Source organism: Dendrobates tinctorius, unplaced genomic scaffold (genome assembly GCF_039654945.1).
Source record: "Dendrobates tinctorius isolate UK_male_01 unplaced genomic scaffold, ASM3965494v1 ptg000009l, whole genome shotgun sequence".
In the NCBI taxonomy this organism is placed as follows: Eukaryota; Metazoa; Chordata; class Amphibia; order Anura; family Dendrobatidae; genus Dendrobates; species Dendrobates tinctorius.
This window is the reverse complement of record NW_027361677.1, coordinates 5,663,098-5,681,237: the sequence shown is the minus strand read 5'-3', so window position 1 is coordinate 5,681,237 and position 18,140 is coordinate 5,663,098. Positions and strand designations below refer to the sequence as shown.

The 18,140-nt window shown below is 44.9% G+C and overlaps 1 protein-coding gene across 1 annotated transcript in view; it reads right to left on the bottom strand.

The window, feature by feature from the left end:
* The window catches only part of LOC141096002 (polycystin-1-like protein 2), a 117,335-nt gene that overhangs the window by 58,284 nt on the left and 40,911 nt on the right, over window positions 1–18,140 (bottom strand). The window contains exons 4-5 of the mRNA XM_073582337.1: window positions 17,898–17,939; window positions 14,527–14,567 (exon numbers count right to left, since the gene is read on the bottom strand). The gene's annotated coding sequence lies outside the window, so the exon portion shown is untranslated. The remainder of the gene's footprint in view (window positions 1–14,526; window positions 14,568–17,897; window positions 17,940–18,140) is intronic.

The window sequence follows — 18,140 nt, the reverse complement described above, 5'->3', positions numbered from 1 at the left end:
TAGATGACAGAGAAAAGGGAGTAAATGTACGAGGATGTATCACTGTGGAGAATGTTGTGGGTGAGTGGGATAAGTTTAGATTGTATTCTGTAGCGGATGGGTAACCATTGCAATGACTGGCACAGGGTGGAGGAATTGGTGTACTGGTTGGACAAAAATATAAGCCTGGCTGCTGCATTCACTATAGATTGCAATTTGGATACAGTAAGGGTTAATTTAGACAGCGTGTTTAAAAATCATTTCACCTGATGAATGAGCATTTTATCAGATCACAGATATCAAGATATCATTTAATTTAACTTCCTACGACCAAATGCCCATACAGATGGCTTAGGAGGGTTGATCCTACTGACAGATTCCCTTTAAATAAGTACACAAGGGGGTATTATCGATCTGTGTGATATATATAGTTCTAAATAGAGGCACACATTATTTTTTTCTCATTGATTTTTGCGCAACTTGCAAAAAATAATTTTTTCTAGGCTCCAACATTTGCCGTATAACAGGTATTCTCATCTCGAAGCAAGCACTTGACTGTTTGTTACTTGTCATGGTGAATGTCAAGTGCTGCTTCGATGTACATGTATATAAATTAAAAACTAGTAACCAGCAAACTCCATCTCTTTATAGGTTCACATTAGATCATTATGTAACAAACATGACTTTCTTGTGACAATAGTACATGTTAACAGCCGGGACGTATTAGGCAGCAAGTAGGCAGTTGGTCCTCAGACATGATGTGTCCAAAGCAAGAAAATTGAGCAAGTTTAAGGATTTGAGTGACTTTAATAAGTGGCAGAATATGTTGGCAAGAAGACTGGGTCAGAGCATCTCCAAAATGGCTATTCAGTTCTTTCAATGTTTGTGTCCAATTGCCGCCAGGGCTGATAACAGCTGGTTGGTGAGGATGCCGGGAGTCATAACCCCCACTGATTTAATATTGATGACCAATCCTAATAATAAACCCATGGGAAATCTTTTTAAAGGATGAAACAGGACTAGTGGTAACTTATAGATCAGTGGGGGTCTGCCATCTGGGACATGAACTCATGGCCAGCGTAAGGGGCAGGTAAACTGGGCATTTGCCTAAGGCCCCCACTCTCCCAGGGGCCCCCAGCCAGTGGCCGCCTTTGGGCCCGTGAGTAAGGGGGGCCCGGTGCCGGCTCTGGCCCCACCCCCACATTGCGCATTCAACTGTGTCGGCATCATAGATGCCGATACAGTTGAAAGCAATGATGGAGGAGAGAGCGTCAGGTGGTGCTCCCTCTCCCATCATTCCAACTCTGCTTCTGACGCAGCGGTTGTGATGACATCACTTTATCGCATGCCACGCTGTGCCGGATAATAATGCTGTTCAGTAGGGAAAGGTGAGTATTGCATTTTTTTTTTAATCAGTGAGCATGTGGCGGCCATAATACAGCAAGACTGTGGGGGCTGCATTGTACTCTATGGAGGCTGCATTATACTCTATGGGGTTGCATTATACTCTAAGGGGCTGCATTATACTCTATGGGGCTGCATTATACTCTAAGGGGCTGCATTATACTCTATGGGGCTGCATTATACTCTATGGGGTTGCATTATACTCTAAGGGGCTGCATTATACTCTATGGGGCTGCATTATACTCTAAGGGGCTGCATTATACTCTATGGGGCTGCATTATACTACATGTATTCTATGGGGCTGCATTATACTCTATGGGGCTGCATTATACTCTATGGGGCTGCATTATACTACATGTATTCTATGGGGCTGCATTATACTCTATGGGGCTGCATTATACTCTATGGGGCTGCATTATACTACATGTATTCTATGGGGTTTCATTATACTCTATGGGGTTGCATTATACTCTAAGGGGCTGCATTATACTCTATGGGGCTGCATTATACAGTGGGGAAAAAAAGTATTTAGTCAGTCAGCAATAGTGCAAGTTCCACCACTTAAAAAGATGAGAAGCGTCTGTAATTTACATCATAGGTAGACCTCAACTATGGGAGACAAACTGAGAAAAAAAAAATCCAGAAAATCACATTGTCTGTTTTTTTTTTCATTTTATTTGCATATTATGGTGGAAAATAAGTATTTGGTCAGAAACAAAATTTCATCTCAATACTTTGTGATATATCCTTTGTTGGCAATGACAGAGGTCAAACGTTTTCTGTAAGTCTTCACAAGGTTGCCACACACTGTTGTTGGTATGTTGGCCCATTCCTCCATGCAGATCTCTTCTAGAGCAGTGATGTTTTTGGCTTTTCGCTTGGCAACACGGACTTTTAACTCCCTCCAAAGGTTTTCTATAGGGTTGAGATCTGGAGACTGGCTAGGCCACTCCAGGACCTCGAAATGCTTCTTACGAAGCCACTCCTTCGTTGCTGACTGACTAAATACTTTTTTTCCCCACTGTACTACATGTATTCTATGGGGCTGCATTATACTCTATGGGGCTGCATTATACTCTAAGGGGATGCATTATACTCTATGGGGCTGCATTATACTACATGTATTCTATGGGGTTGCATTATACTCTAAGGGGCTGCATTATACTCTATGGGGCTGCATTATACTCTAAGGGGCTGCATTATACTCTATGGGGCTGCATTATACTACATGTATTCTATGGGGTTGCATTATACTCTAAGGGGCTGCATTATACTCTGTGGGGCTGCATTATACTCTAAGGGGCTGCATTATACTCTATGGGGCTGCATTATACTACATGTATTCTATGGGGTTGCATTATACTCTAAGGGGCTGCATTATACTCTATGGGGCTGCATTATACTCTATGGGGCTGCATTATACTCTATGGGGCTACATTATACTACATGTATTCTATGGGGCTGCATTATACTCTATGGGGCTGCATAATACTCTATGGGGCTGCTTTATACTACATGTATTTTATGGGGCTGCATTATACTCTATGGGGCTGCATTATACTACATGTATTCTATGGGGCTGCATAATACTCTATGGGGCTGCTCTATACTACATGTATTTTATGGGGATGCATTATACTCTATGGGGCTGCTTTAATACCTGCCAAAAGTGGTAGAACTAAGTAAAGAAGTATAACCCTATAGCTGCCAACAGTGCAGGATTGGGCAATGCAGCAAACTGCAGCACAAAAGGAACAGGGCTCATGTTCTCCTTGGTGGGGGATTAAATTCTAAATTTTGGCTACTGAAATCTTGTTAGATATGCAATCAGTAAACTGGAGACAAGATCATGGTTGCTCAAAGCTCATTATTATTATTAATATTGTATTTTGAAAGCACCTTGATTCCATAGTTCTGTACTTTGGAACAGACTTTACATACAAAATACATATATAAAATACAGTGAACAAAGTAACAGTGACAGACTGGTACAAAGAAAGGGAGAAGACCCAGCCTTCACAGGTGTACAATATACAACCTTTCTGACCTTGAGAGCCACAATTTATGGGACCGCAATTCCCGTTGCTCGTCAGTCTGGGGTCTTTGCTGTATTTTCATTTCATAATGCACCAAATGTTTTCTATTGGTAAGAGGTCCAGACTTCAGGCGATCGGTTCACGACCCAAATGTTGATTTTGATAAACCATGCTGTTGTGATGCATACAGTATGTGGCTTAGCATTGTCCTACCGAAATACTCGAGACCTTCCATGAAATAGACGTCTGGATGGAGCACATGTTGTTCTAACACTTCCATAATGCTCAATAGAGTTGAGCGAAACGGGTCGAAAAATTTCAAAAGTCGCCGACTTTAGGATGAGGTCGGCCACGAGGTCGGCGACTTACGCGCCAAAGTCGCGTTTCAAAAGTTTGTTTTGCGCTCTTTTTCAGCCAATCAGGATCCACGGACACTGTGGGCAACGTGATGACATAGGCAGGGGTCACCACCATCTTTCAGAAGGGCATGCAAGTGATTGGCTTGCTTTGGTGGGCGTCACAGGGGGTATAAAAGGGCGTGCACGCCGACCACCATCTTACTTCTGCCGATCTCAGTATAGGGAGAGGTTGCTGCTGATTCTGTAGGGAGAGCGTTAGGCAGGGAAGAAGACAAAAAAACTGCTTCTGCTGCTAGCGATTTGGCCTGCACAACACACCAGTCACTGTGTGTGCAGTGCAAGGGGAGGCTATATAGTGGTGTATCAGTGGTGGTGGTTGTTGGGCTGCCTTCTAAGGCTTCCTGACATTCCTGCATTGCTGTTTACCCACTGCTCCGCAAACTGCTTTTTTAAAAGCAATCCCAATTTTTTTTTTTTGTCCTGAGAAGAAAAAAAAACTGCTTCTGCTGCTAGCAATTTGGCCTGCACAACACACCAGTCACTGTGTGTGCAGTGCAAGGGGAGGCTATATTGTGGTGTATCAGTGGTGTTGGTTGTTGGGCTGCCTTTTAAGGCTTCCTGACAGGCTGGCATTGCTGTTTACCCACTGCTCCGCAAACTGCTTTTTTAAAAGCAATCCAATCTCCCTTATCCTCTAGTCCCTTTTGTCACAGCTGTGCCATCGAGCCTGTGACATAGCGCTCAGATATCAGTGGGCCTCACACAATCCAAAACTGTCCACAAGTGTCTGCAGAAATTCAAAATCTCCCTTATCCTCTCGTCACTTTTGTCACAGCTGTGCCATCGAGCCTGTCACATAGCGCTCAGATATCAGTGGGCCTCACACAATCCAAAACTGTCCACAAGTGTCTGCAGAAATTCAAAATCTCCCTTATCCTCTCGTCACTTTTGTCACAGCTGTGCCATCGAGCCTGTCACATAGCGCTCAGATATCAGTGGGCCTCACACAATCCAAAACTGTCCACAAGTGTCTGCAGAAATTCAAAATCTCCCTTATCCTCTCGTCACTTTTGTCACAGCTGTGCCATCGAGCCTGTCACATAGCGCTCAGATATCAGTGGGCCTCACACAATCCAAAACTGTCCACAAGTGTCTGCAGAAATTCAAAATCTCCCTTATCCTCTCGTCACTTTTGTCACAGCTGTGCCATCGAGCCTGTCACATAGCGCTCAGATATCAGTGGGCCTCACACAATCCAAAACTGTCCACAAGTGTCTGCAGAAATTCAAAATCTCCCTTATCCTCTCGTCACTTTTGTCACAGCTGTGCCATCGAGCCTGTGACATAGCGCTCAGATATCAGTGGGCCTCACACAATACAAAACTGTCCACAAGTGTCTGCAGAAATTCAAAATCTCCCTTATCCTCTCGTCACTTTTGTCACAGCTGTGCCATCGAGCCTGTCACATAGCGCTCAGATATCAGTGGGCCTCACACAATCCAAAACTGTCCACAAGTGTCTGCAGAAATTCAAAATCTCCCTTATCCTCTCGTCACTTTTGTCACAGCTGTGCCATCGAGCCTGTGACATAGCGCTCAGATATCAGTGGGCCTCACACAATCCAAAACTGTCCACAAGTGTCTGCAGAAATTCAAAATCTCCCCTGTCCTATAGACACCTTGTACCTTGTTTTACATTACTATATAGTTTGTTGGATTTTGTCTATATTTCTACCAAAAATGAGGAAGGCTGGTGGAAGAGGCCGTGGAATTGGGCGGGGGTTGGCAGCTGGTAATGATGGTGTTGGTGGTGGATCTGATGGTAGTGGCAAGAGCAAAATAGGACCGAATGCAGGAGGTGTTGAGCCTGCGTCATCGTCTGGCTACATAAGGCCTCGAACGCTTAGTTTTCTAGGAGTTGGCAAACCGCTTTTAAAGCCAGAGCATCAGGAAAAAGTTTTGTCTTACATTGCTGACTCAGCCTCCAGCTCTATCGCCTCCTCTTCTTCAGTTGTAAAAAGTAAAAGCACTGAGTCGTCATTGGAGGCTCATGTTCATGAACCACACCTTTCCTTGTGTCCTTCACCCCAACCAAGATTGAAGGATGACGCAGGCCATACTACTGATTACTCCATGGAGCTGTTTTCACATACCATGCCTGGATTATCAAGTGAAATGGTGAATTACCCAGGCCAAGATGAATCTGACATGGAGTGCACTGATGCACAGCCGCTGATGGATGATTCTGCTGGTACATTCACTCAGAGCACTACATTGTCCTCGCAGTGTACAGAGCCAGATTCTGACCCTGATGAGACTCAGGTACCCCTTCCCGCACACTATACCACCATACACGGTGACACAGAGGAAGGTGCACATGACATAGAAGAGGAGGTGATGGATGACCCAGTTGTTGACCCAGATTGGCATCCATTGGGGGAAGAGGGTGCTGCTTCCAATAGCTCAGATGAGGAGCATCCACAGCAGACATCGACATCGCAACAGCTGTTATCTGGCAGGCACGGAGCACTCCAAAGACAGGTTCCAAACATCAAAAGAGTTGCTGGACAGCTTGTCCAGAGGGTCAAAAGATCACAGCGTGCTAGGCCGCAAAATGTCTGCCAAAGTAGGAAGAGTGCAGTGTGGCACTTTTTTGACCAAAATCCTCAAGATCAGGCCAAGGTTATCTGTAAGAAGTGTGCAAAGACCTTTAGCCGAGGGAAAAATCTGAAAAATTTGAAAACCAGTTGCATGCTTAGACATTTAACCAGCTTGCACTTGCAAGCGTGGACACAACACCAAACCTCAAGTGCCACATGTGCAACTGATCACAACGAAGGTAGTCAGCAACGCTACATTGTTTCCCCCACTGTAAGCCCACCGGTTAGCACAGCAGCAAATGTTGAGGTGTCGTTGCAAGGCCACAGCAGTCAGGGAATCCCACTGTTACAGTGGGGAAAAAAAGTATTTAGTCAGTCAGCAATAGTGCAAGTTCCACCACTTAAAAAGATGAGAGGCGTCTGTAATTTACATCATAGGTAGACCTCAACTATGGGAGACAAACTGAGAAAAAAAAATCCAGAAAATCACATTGTCTGTTTTTTTTTCATTTTATTTGCATATTATGGTGGAAAATAAGTATTTGGTCAGAAACAAGCAATCAAGATTTCTGGCTCTCACAGACCTGTAACTTCTTCTTTAAGAGTCTCCTCTTTCCTCCACTCATTACCTGTAGTAATGGCACCTGTTTAAACTTGTTATCAGTATAAAAAGACACCTGTGCACACCCTCAAACAGTCTGACTCCAAACTCCACTATGGTGAAGACCAAAGAGCTGTCAAAGGACACCAGAAACAAAATTGTAGCCCTGCACCAGGCTGGGAAGACTGAATCTGCAATAGCCAACCAGCTTGGAGTGAAGAAATCAACTGTGGGAGCAATAATTAGAAAATGGAAGACATACAAGACCACTGATAATCTCCCTCGATCTGGTGCTCCACGCAAAATCCCACCCCGTGGGGTCAGAATGATCACAAGAACGGTGAGCAAAAGTCCCAGAACCACGCGGGGGGACCTAGTGAATGAACTGCAGAGAGCTGGGACCAATGTAACAAGGCCTACCATAAGTAACACACTACGCCACCATGGACTCAGATCCTGCAGTGCCAGACGTGTCCCACTGCTTAAGCCTGTACATGTCCGGGCCCGTCTGAAGTTTGCTAGAGAGCATTTGGATGATCCAGAGGAGTTTTGGGAGAATGTCCTATGGTCTGATGAAACCAAACTGGAACTGTTTAGTAGAAACACAACTTGTCGTGTTTGGAGGAAAAAGAATACTGAGTTGCATCCATCAAACACCATACCTACTGTAAAGCATGGTGGTGGAAACATCATGCTTTGGGGCTGTTTCTCTGCAAAGGGGCCAGGACGACTGATCCGGGTACATGAAAGAATGAATGGGGCCATGTATCGTGAGATTTTGAGTGCAAACCTCCTTCCATCAGCAAGGGCATTGAAGATGAAACGTGGCTGGGTCTTTGAACATGACAATGATCCAAAGAACACCGCAAGGGCAATGAAGGAGTGGCTTCGTAAGAAGCATTTCAAGGTCCTGGAGTGGCCTAGCCAGTCTCCAGATCTCAACCCTATAGAAAACCTTTGGAGGGAGTTGAAAGTCCGTGTTGCCAAGCGAAAAGCCAAAAACATCACTGCTCTAGAGGAGATCTGCATGGAGGAATGGGCCAACATACCAACAACAGTGTGTGGCAACCGTGTGAAGACTTACAGAAAACGTTTGACCTCTGTCATTGCCAACAAAGGATATATCACAAAGTATTGAGATGAAATTTTGTTTCTGACCAAATACTTATTTTCCACCATAATATGCAAATAAAATGAAAAAAAAACAGACAATGTGATTTTCTGGATTTTTTTTTCTCAGTTTGTCTCCCATAGTTGAGGTCTACCTATGATGTAAATTACAGACGCCTCTCATCTTTTTAAGTGGTGGAACTTGCACTATTGCTGACTGACTAAATACTTTTTTTCCTCACTGTATATCAACGAAAGACTGATTCTAGGCCATCAGAAAGAACACCAACTCCATCACCATCATCAACCCTCTCTCAGTCCGCCCTGTCCACCGCTACTTCCACCATATGCAGCTCTCAAGTCCAGCTCACCCTCCCAGACACTATGAGTAGGTCAAGAAAGTACTCAGTCTCTCATCCGCGCACACTGGGTTTGAACGCCCACATTGCCAAACTAATCTCGTTTGAGATGATGCCCTTTCGGTTGGTGGAAAGCACAGCTTTCCGCGAACTCATGGCCTATGCAGTACCACGCTATGACCTACCCAGTCGCCACTTCTTCTCTCGCAAAGCCATCCCAGCCCTCCACCATCATGTGAAAGACCGCATTGTCCATGCACTCAAGCAGTCAGTGAGCGGAAAGGTGCACCTCACAACTGATGCATGGTCCAGTCGGCATGGCCAGGGCCGTTACGTGTCCATCACTGCGCACTGGGTTAATGTGGTGGATGCAGGGTCCACAGGGGACAGCGGTGGTGGGACAGTGCTGCCTAGCCCACGGTATAGGAAACAGTTGGCTGTAGGCGTTCGACCCTCCTCCTCCTCCTCCTCCAGAAGCGAAAGCTCGTCCACAGAGCGCAGTCGTACGAGCACTCCATCTGCAGCTGCCACTGTTGCACACGATGTGTCCCCCTATCGAGCAGCTAGTGGAAAGCGTCAGCAGGCTGTGTTGCAGATGATGTGTTTGGGCGACAGACACACCGCCGAGGTGCTGGCCGAGTACTTGAAGCGACAAACTGAGTCATGGCTGGGCAGTGTACATCTTGAGGCAGGCAAGGTAGTTAGTGATAACGGCCGTAATTTTGTGGCAGCCATAGCCCTTTCAAAACTCAGCCACATACCTTGCTTGGCTCACAACTTGAACCTGGTGGTGCAGTGCTTCCTCAAAAATTATCCGGAGTTAACAGCCCTGCTCCAGAAGGTGCGAAGACTGTGCGCGCACATCCGCCGGTCGCCTGTACACTCCGTTCGTATGCAGAAGCTGCAGCGATTGCTCCACCTTCCCAACCACCGCCTCATTATCGACATTGCAACAAGGTGGAACTCCACCCTGCACATGGTGGAGCGGCTGTGCGAGCAGAGGCAGGCCATAATGCGTTTGTGGGAGGATACATGGCCAGGCACTTTGAGAGCAGACATGGAGTTGACAGGTGTGCAGTGGTCGAAGCTGAAAGACCTCTGTAAAGTCCTTCAGTGTTTTGAGGAATGCACACGGCTGGTAAGCGCAGACGACGCCATCCTAAGCATGAGCATCCCACTTATGCGTCTGCTCATGCAAACTTTGACGCACCTTAAGGAGCAGGCGTCTGCAGCCAATGTTGATGAGGAGGAAGACGAGGAGGGAATCCTTGATGACATTCAGCCATTGTCTGCTCAGGGACCTCTCCTGGACGAGGTGGAGGAAGAAGAGGAGGAGGAGGATGATGATGGGGATGATTACTTAGGGGAGGAGGATGCATCTCGTGGGGCAAGTGAAAATGTTGGCGTGGCAAGGTCTGGTACAGGGTTTGTGCGTGACTGGAGGGATGTGGATTTGCCAGAAAGTGCTCCTCCACCCAGCACTCGCAGTGCATCATTGACACCGGGAACATTGGCCCACATGTCAGATTATGCCTTGCGGATCCTAAAAAGGGACCCCCGCATTGCCAAAATGATGAACGATGACGACTACTGGTTGGCCAGCATCCTGGATCCACGCTATAAAGGCAAATTACAAAACATCATGCCACAGGAGAACCTTGACCTAATATTGGCTAATAAACAAGCAACTCTGGTAAATCGGTTGCTTGAGGCATTCCCAGCACACAGCAGCGGTGATGGTTCTCACACGAGCCGTACGGGCCGGGGGCAGCTTGGCAGAGGTGTTCGTGGTGCACACAGCAGAAGTGGCGTTGGAGACAGGGGTTTCATGACAATGTTGTGGACTGATTTTTCAAATACCGCTCACACAACTGGTAATACTGCATCGATGGAAAGTGACAGGAGACAGCAGTTGTCAACTATGGTTACAAACTACTTTTCCTCCCATATCGATGTTCTCCCACACAGGTCATTCCCCTTTGACTATTGGGCCGCTAAACTGGACACCTGGCCTGAATTGGCCCAATATGCCTTACAGGAGCTCGCTTGCCCAGCTGCAAGTGTGCTATCGGAAAGAGTCTTCAGTGCAGCTGGATCAATCCTGACAGAAAAAAGGACCCGTCTGTCAACCCAAAATGTGGATGATCTAACCTTCATTAAAATGAACCACGCATGGGTTTCCAAGGATTTTGTCCCACCTTCCCCTGATGACACATAGGGTGACAGAAAAATGGCTTGCTTTGGTCCACCTCTTCCTGGGACTTCACCTATTTCGCCTTTTGCATCAGCTGAATGTCCAACATCAACATATGCCACTTTCTAAAACTCCCTAACTGTGCTGCCTCCCCCCCCCCATGGCCAGGGTCACCACCTAGCGCACGACACCGTGCGAGTGCCGTTGCCCTGGACAGGTGGGTAGGCCGACTCTTGGGCGCGGGCACTGGCACAGGGTCCCTCATAGTGCAATCAAGTGTCTCTGACGGTGGTGGTGCACACCCGCCGTCAGACACACCGCTGTACTATGAGGGGCCCAGTGCCAGTACCGACGCCCACGAGTGGGCCCCCCTTGCTTGGGCAGGGCCCCAGCATTTGCAATCTTTACCCCTCCCTGCTCCTCCGCTGTGTAGTCTGGGCCGTCAAATCCATACTGTGCCTGACACCGTCTGAGCCTGCCTCCTGAGACATATATTTTGAATGTGTACGCTATCCATACATGTTATCTGGGGAAACGGTACCCTTTCTAACCTTTGTGCAATCACGTGCAATCCATACTGGGCCTAACACCGTCTGAGCCTGCCTCCTGAGACATATATTTTGAATGTGTACGCTATCCATACATGTAATCCGGGGATACGGTACCCTTTCTAACCTTTGTGCAATCACGTGCAATCCATACTGGGCCTAACACCGTCTGAGCCTGCCTCCTGAGACATATATTTTGAATGTGTACGCTATCCATACATGTTATCCGGGGATACGGTACCCTTTCTAACCTTTGTGCAATCACGTGCAATCCATACTGGGCCTAACACCGTCTGAGCCTGCCTCCTGAGACATATATTTTGAATGTGTACGCTATCCATACATGTTATCTGGGGATACGGTACCCTTTCTAACCTTTGTGCAATCACGTGCAATCCATACTGGGCCTAACACCGTCTGAGCCTGCCTCCTGAGACATATATTTTGAATGTGTACGCTATCCATACATGTTATCCGGGGAAACGGTACCCTTTCTAACCTTTGTGCAATCACGTGCAATCCATACTGGGCCTAACACCATCTGAGCCTGCCTCCTGAGACATATATTTTGAATGTGTACGCTATCCATACATGTTATCCGGGGATACTGTACCCTTTCTAACCTTTGTGCAATCACGTGCAATCCATACTGGGCCTAACACCGTCTGAGCCTGCCTCCTGAGACATATATTTTGAATGTGTACGCTATCCATACATGTTATCTGGGGATACGGTACCCTTTCTAACCTTTGTGCAATCACGTGCAATCCATACTGGGCCTGACACCGTCTGAGCCTGCCTCCTGAGACATATATTTTGAATGTGTACGCTATCCATACATGTTATCCGGGGAAACGGTACCCTTTCTAACCTTTGTGCAATCACGTGCAATCCATACTGGGCCTAACACCGTCTGAGCCTGCCTCCTGAGACATATATTTTGAATGTGTACGCTATCCATACATGTTATCTGGGGATACGGTACCCTTTCTAACCTTTGTGCAATCACGTGCAATCCATACTGGGCCTAACACCGTCTGAGAATGATAGATGGGGCCCACCATACACTGGAACATTCCAAAGGTGGACATCAGACACTGGAGCAGCATTTACAGGGCCCATTATACACTAGAGCATTAGAAATGGGGCCCATTATGTTTGGAGCATTATTTGGGCCCATAAGACAGTAGAGCTTCATCCATGGGGACCAACATATACTGTAGCATTATGTGGAGCTCATCATATACTGTTTCAAACATTATATGGGACCAATGATTCTGTATGGAGAAATAGATGGGCCTCGTCATGAGATGTAAAAAGTGAGGTATTTTTCATTGTACTATACCGCTATTTCTCTGCCGTATCGGAGCATGATGAGTTGTGGTATGTGTTAAAGGGGCGCTCTTTCGCCCAGGGCACATAAAAACCTGGAGCCGCCCTCCCCCCCCCACAGTCTGTAGCCAAATAACCCCCATTTTTCAGTGCGTAACTTGTATTATGAAGTTAATTAAGGTTGACAAGCTTAAGTAAGAAGAATTGATGCTTTTGGCATTCAAATGGGCACTGTTGGTGTGTTTCCTGTCCTCCTCTCACTGCCGACTTTTATTCCCCATTGACTTACATTGGGTTTCGTGACGACCCCGACTTTTCCCTATAATCGGACGATCTTGCTCAACCCGACTTTTGGAAAAGTCGGGTTTCACGAAACGAAACGCGACCCTAAAAAACCAAAAGTCGCTCAACTCTAATGCTCAATATTGATAGTGCATATCATGTGTAACTGCCCGTGCTATAGGCACTAATGCAGCCCCATATCATCAGAGATGAGGAACAGTGTGCTGCTAACAAGCTGGATGGTCCCTCTTCTCTTGACTTCCTTGGTTTCCATAAAGAATTTCACATTTTGATTCCTCTGACCACAGAACAGTTTTCCATTTTGCTTCAATCGAATAGAAATGAGCTTTGGCCAAGAGAAGATGGCAGCGTTTCTTGATAGTGTTGATATATGGCTTATTCGTTGCCCGATAGAAGTTTCACTTGCATTTGTGAATTGCACAGCGAACTGGGTCCACAATGATTTCTGTAAGCGTTCCTGAGCCCATGCAGTGATTTACATGACAGAATCATGCCTGTTTTTAATATAGTACTACCTAAGGGCCAAAGACCACAAACATCCAAAATTGACAATTGGCCTTGTCCTGTGTGCACATGGATTTCTCCAGAATCTCTGAATCTTTTGACAATATTAAGTACTGTTGTTATCATAAAGAGCAACTAACAAGGGAAAATAGGCAACACACTAAAACTGCAACTGACCCTGCCAGTTCCAATTCAGATTAGAGATCCTGACCCCATGGTACCCAGTGGTTCCTACGTGAGCTGAGCTAGCCCTAACCATTAGACTAGATGATGGCAACTCGAACCTATGCTGCCTGAAAGCCCGTCAAGCGTTTTGTGTTCCTCCTAAAGAACCAGAGGGCAGAGCAGAGTGTAAATTACCTACACAAGGGAAAGTGTGCTGCAATAGAAAGAGATCCCAGAGTGAGCAATACAAACCATGAAATACAAAATAAAGAATGAAGTATATACTTTTAGAGAATATGCAGCCTACTTCCTAAAAAGAAACAGCAGATAGGTGCAGAGTAAAGAACATAAACAGCAAAGAGATAAACCCTATCTGGTCTGTCACTGACTGACTTCAACTACAGCAGTATGGCTGGACATCCAAATGAGACTATCACCAGCAAGGAATACCAGCAGGGGGAAAGTGTATAAAGCCGCACCTGAAAGGTGATAGGGCAGACAAATGAGTAAATAAAAAAAACCTGTTCCCCAAAAAGACTGAATCAAGGATAACATAAACTAAACACCAGGAAAAAAAGGTGTATCTGCAATGGCTCGGTAGACAGAGAAGCCAACCACAAAGCACAGGCTCAAGGGTTCAAACCCAGACACATGATAACTGTAGATGGTAAGATATATTGAAAGTCTTTTCAATTTTACGCTGAATAACATTTTTACTGAAACTGTTCCATAATTTTTAGACGCATTTGTTCACAGATTGGTTATCTCTGACCATCTTTGCTTCTGAGAGACTCTGCCTACTTCACATGTGACTTGAAATTGTAATTTAACCCTCCATCTGTTTTTCATGACATGACGATTGACCACCTAAATCTGTTCAGAGATGTTGTAGGTCACCTCAGTGGAGCCAGTTATAATCTGACAGTCATATATACTTCCCTTATAGAGGCAGTACCTGTAGTGTATCTCTATGGTTATATGATGTATATTAGGCAGCAAGTTATCATCTAAAGAATCAGTTCAGATAACAAACCTTTGCTCCAACCTGTGTCCAGTCCTCATCATTAGGCAGACCTGAAACGGCACAGAGTAATAATGATAACACTGATCACGTCCACAAGGAAATATTTAACTACCACAATAATTAGACTTTGATTCATCCTATCCGAGCTGATGGCGCCACATACTGTAAACTGATAAACATGGACACCCATATCTTCCTTTTACAGAACGGATTCCAAGCTGCTGTCCTGGTCTACGATTCTCACTGGTGCCTTCAATATCACATCATGTGATGACGTTTACATCTCCTCCTCTTTTCCAGAAGTCATCGGAAGTAACCTGTCGACACGATAGCTCCACACACTTGCCGATATGTATGGCATGCCGTAAAGTCATCAGCACCACTCATTGATGATGGAGAAGTGAGTGATGCTTGGACAGAACTAGAAAACCCCTCCAAGGTACAGGACAGCCAGTACAGCAAGTCCACTGCATTCACTAATACTCTTGGCCCCACGATTAGATTGCGAAACACCAGAATTAATGCACAGGATTATTTTACAAAATTCATCATGTACAACTGGCTTACACCATAGCCAAAAATGTTACGACTGGAGTACATCTCTGCATAATTTACGCCTCTAAAGTGAGATAAATTTTGATAAATTTGCCAAAGCTGGTCGGGACTGACTTAAAAACGCCAAAATTTTTGCAAAAATTTTTGCAAAAATTTGGCAAAATTTCAAGGTCTTTTACACCATAAGATTCTCGTAAACATATTGATGAATTGGACCTTATGAATATATATGTTTAGTGTTCTTTTTGTAGGAACTAGACCACAGTCTCCGCAAAGCAGAGGGATAACATTGATATGTTATGTTAGTCTGGATTGAGACTAGGTGTCCACGTTTCTGATTTCATTAGGATGTGCCCCCAATTGAGCCATAGACTTCACTTTGGAGGAGTCCGGCGATGTCCGTCTATTAAGCCAGACACAGTAGCTTAGTAGACTATGGCTTCAGCCACAGGGTAGGTCGGTCTTATGGCTTCTGCCTTTTGACCAAATGGAGCACGAGCACCGGAGGTGGTGGCGCTCTCCATTTGGACAAGCACAGTTGCTCGGTTTTGGAGAGTGCCACTACCTGTGCCACTATCCCTCCTGTCACTGCTATCAGGCACCAGTTGAAAAACAGCGTTATATCTATTAGACATTTGATGCATATTCCTTTTTTCACCAGGAAATTAGACAACTTCTGAAAACCACTTTTTCCTTTCTAACGATTAAAGCACAAGAAAAAAAAATGACATCTAAAAAAAAAAAAAAAAAAAAAAAAAAGTTAATCCATCTGTAATCCAGCTTTATTTGCGATTTTCTGCAAACACTCTCATACAGTGACTTACGTAAGTAACCTAATTAGCCTAGTTCTACCTCTAGCATTTGGCAACTGATATTTACACAATATCCATAAAAGAAAAACTGCCCATACTGTAGAAAGAAATAATCATACCCAACCACGAGAATTCGGTTCCCGCTGCTGAAAAATATCAGAGCAACCAGACTCAATGATATATCAGAGCTAACGTTTAACAGGCTGCCAGACCAGAAGTCTTACTCCAGTCCCCGACTGGAGTAAGATTTGTGGCGAGGCTCACACAGATTGTTAGACGCTCTTGAATCATTAAGAGGTGCAAACCTCGGACTCCTACACACACCGCCATGAACATCTTCGGTCTTGATGAATTGGGACCTTTGTTTTAAAAACCCCTTTAAAGAAGACCTCTCACTTGTCATAAATATGGAATTTTTAACTTGGAATAAATGCCTCCTTCCTCCTGAATCTGACGTTGTTTTTCTTTTGTTCCTGCACCTCTCTGTGACTGAGTTACGGTCCCTTATCCCTGTGGGTAAATCTGATCTTTTTAGCCAAGTGGACGTGATCCTCATGGGTGTATTCATTATGACCACGCCCACATGGCTAACAACTATATGCAAAGAAGAAGGGGCCATATCTCAGGAACGGAGAGGCGCAGGAACAAATGAAAAATGTTGCCGGATTCAGGAGAAGGGCAGCATTTACACCGGGTAAAGAAAATTAAGGCAAGTGGCAGGTCCTTTTTTTTATAAAATAACTCAACTGAGGCACACTGCAATGCAAGGGGTGATATCTGCTGCAGATTTCTCATATGTATTTGTGGGTGTCATGATTTTTGGAAGACTGTTATAATTGCAAGTAAAACATAAGGCACAAATCCACCACCACCAATAGTATGTGAAGATATAGTCTATATTATGACTTAGTACCTTTGTGTGTAACGTCTCTATCTCTTTTCATGTGATCGTTCATCCATTGTATGAACATGAGTGTCATTGACCAGACATGGAATCTGTGCCAGAAATAAGCTACATGTGGTTGGAGGAAGTGTGTCTGTGAATTGCTGCGTCATGTGTGCTTGTGAAGCTTAACAGGAAAAGAACTAGTAAATACAAGGCTTAGCAAAACATGACATCTTAAAGGGAACCTGTCAGTGAGATCAATCTCCCGAAACCGCATATATGAGCATGAAGGTCTTTACATGGAATTTGTCAGCAGGTGTTTGTTATGTAATCTGAGAGCAGCACAATGTAGGGGCTGAGATCCTGATTCCAGTGATGTGTCACTTGTTGTCATTTTGATATAATCCCTGATTTCTCTGCTGCATATCTAGCAGAGCTGGGAATGCTGAGCTCTGTATAACCCCACCCACAGGATTATTTGCTTTCTGTGTACACTGTACCACTACTAATCAGTGGTGGGGTTACATAGAGCAGGAGGAGTAGATGGCAGGAGGCACCTAGTCATGTGGTGAAAATCTCCTGCTGATAAAACACTGATTTTATTGAAACAGCAACCAACACACAGTATGTGTCACGCCCAGAGCACTCAACACCTAATTTGCATATAAATCAAATTGCTAATGCAGCAAATAGTCAAGAGCAAAATAAAAGTAGGGATTTTGTTTTATAGCTTAAATGGAATCTGTCACCGGGATTCCTTCTGAGAGCAGCATGATGTAGGTGCAGGGACCCCAATTCTAGCAATTTATAATTTACTGGACTGCTTGCTGTAGTTTTGATATAATTACAGTTTTCTCCTATGCAGATCTCTGAATGCTGAGCCCTGTATAACCCCGCCCACACCACTGATTGGCAGCTTTTTGTATACACTGTGCATAGGCAGAAAGCTGCCAATCTTCTTTTGTCTTGTTTCTTTATCGTCCATATGTTACTACAGAAAAGACCAGACTAAGTACGAGCCGTGTCTTCTTCCCATTAGTAATTATTTTATAATGATGCGATTACTTTTATTAAGCTCCGCCATCACATCCCCATCTGGCCTGCATGGTATCTGCACCCTGACCTACCTGGGACCACAGTGTCAGGAGGCATCAGGTGGTACGATAGGACTGAAATGACAAAGCATATAATGCTACATTCAGGTATTGCGATATAGTCTCATTTACACTTTTTTTTTCACGGTTAAAAGTAACCCTTGCAAATGGTAAAAATTAATCATAAAATTACATTTTTTCCCGGTATCAAGCAGGTTAAACACTTCCTATTTTTTTTTTTTCTGGTGGACAGAGATAAGCTCCTTCATTCAATGG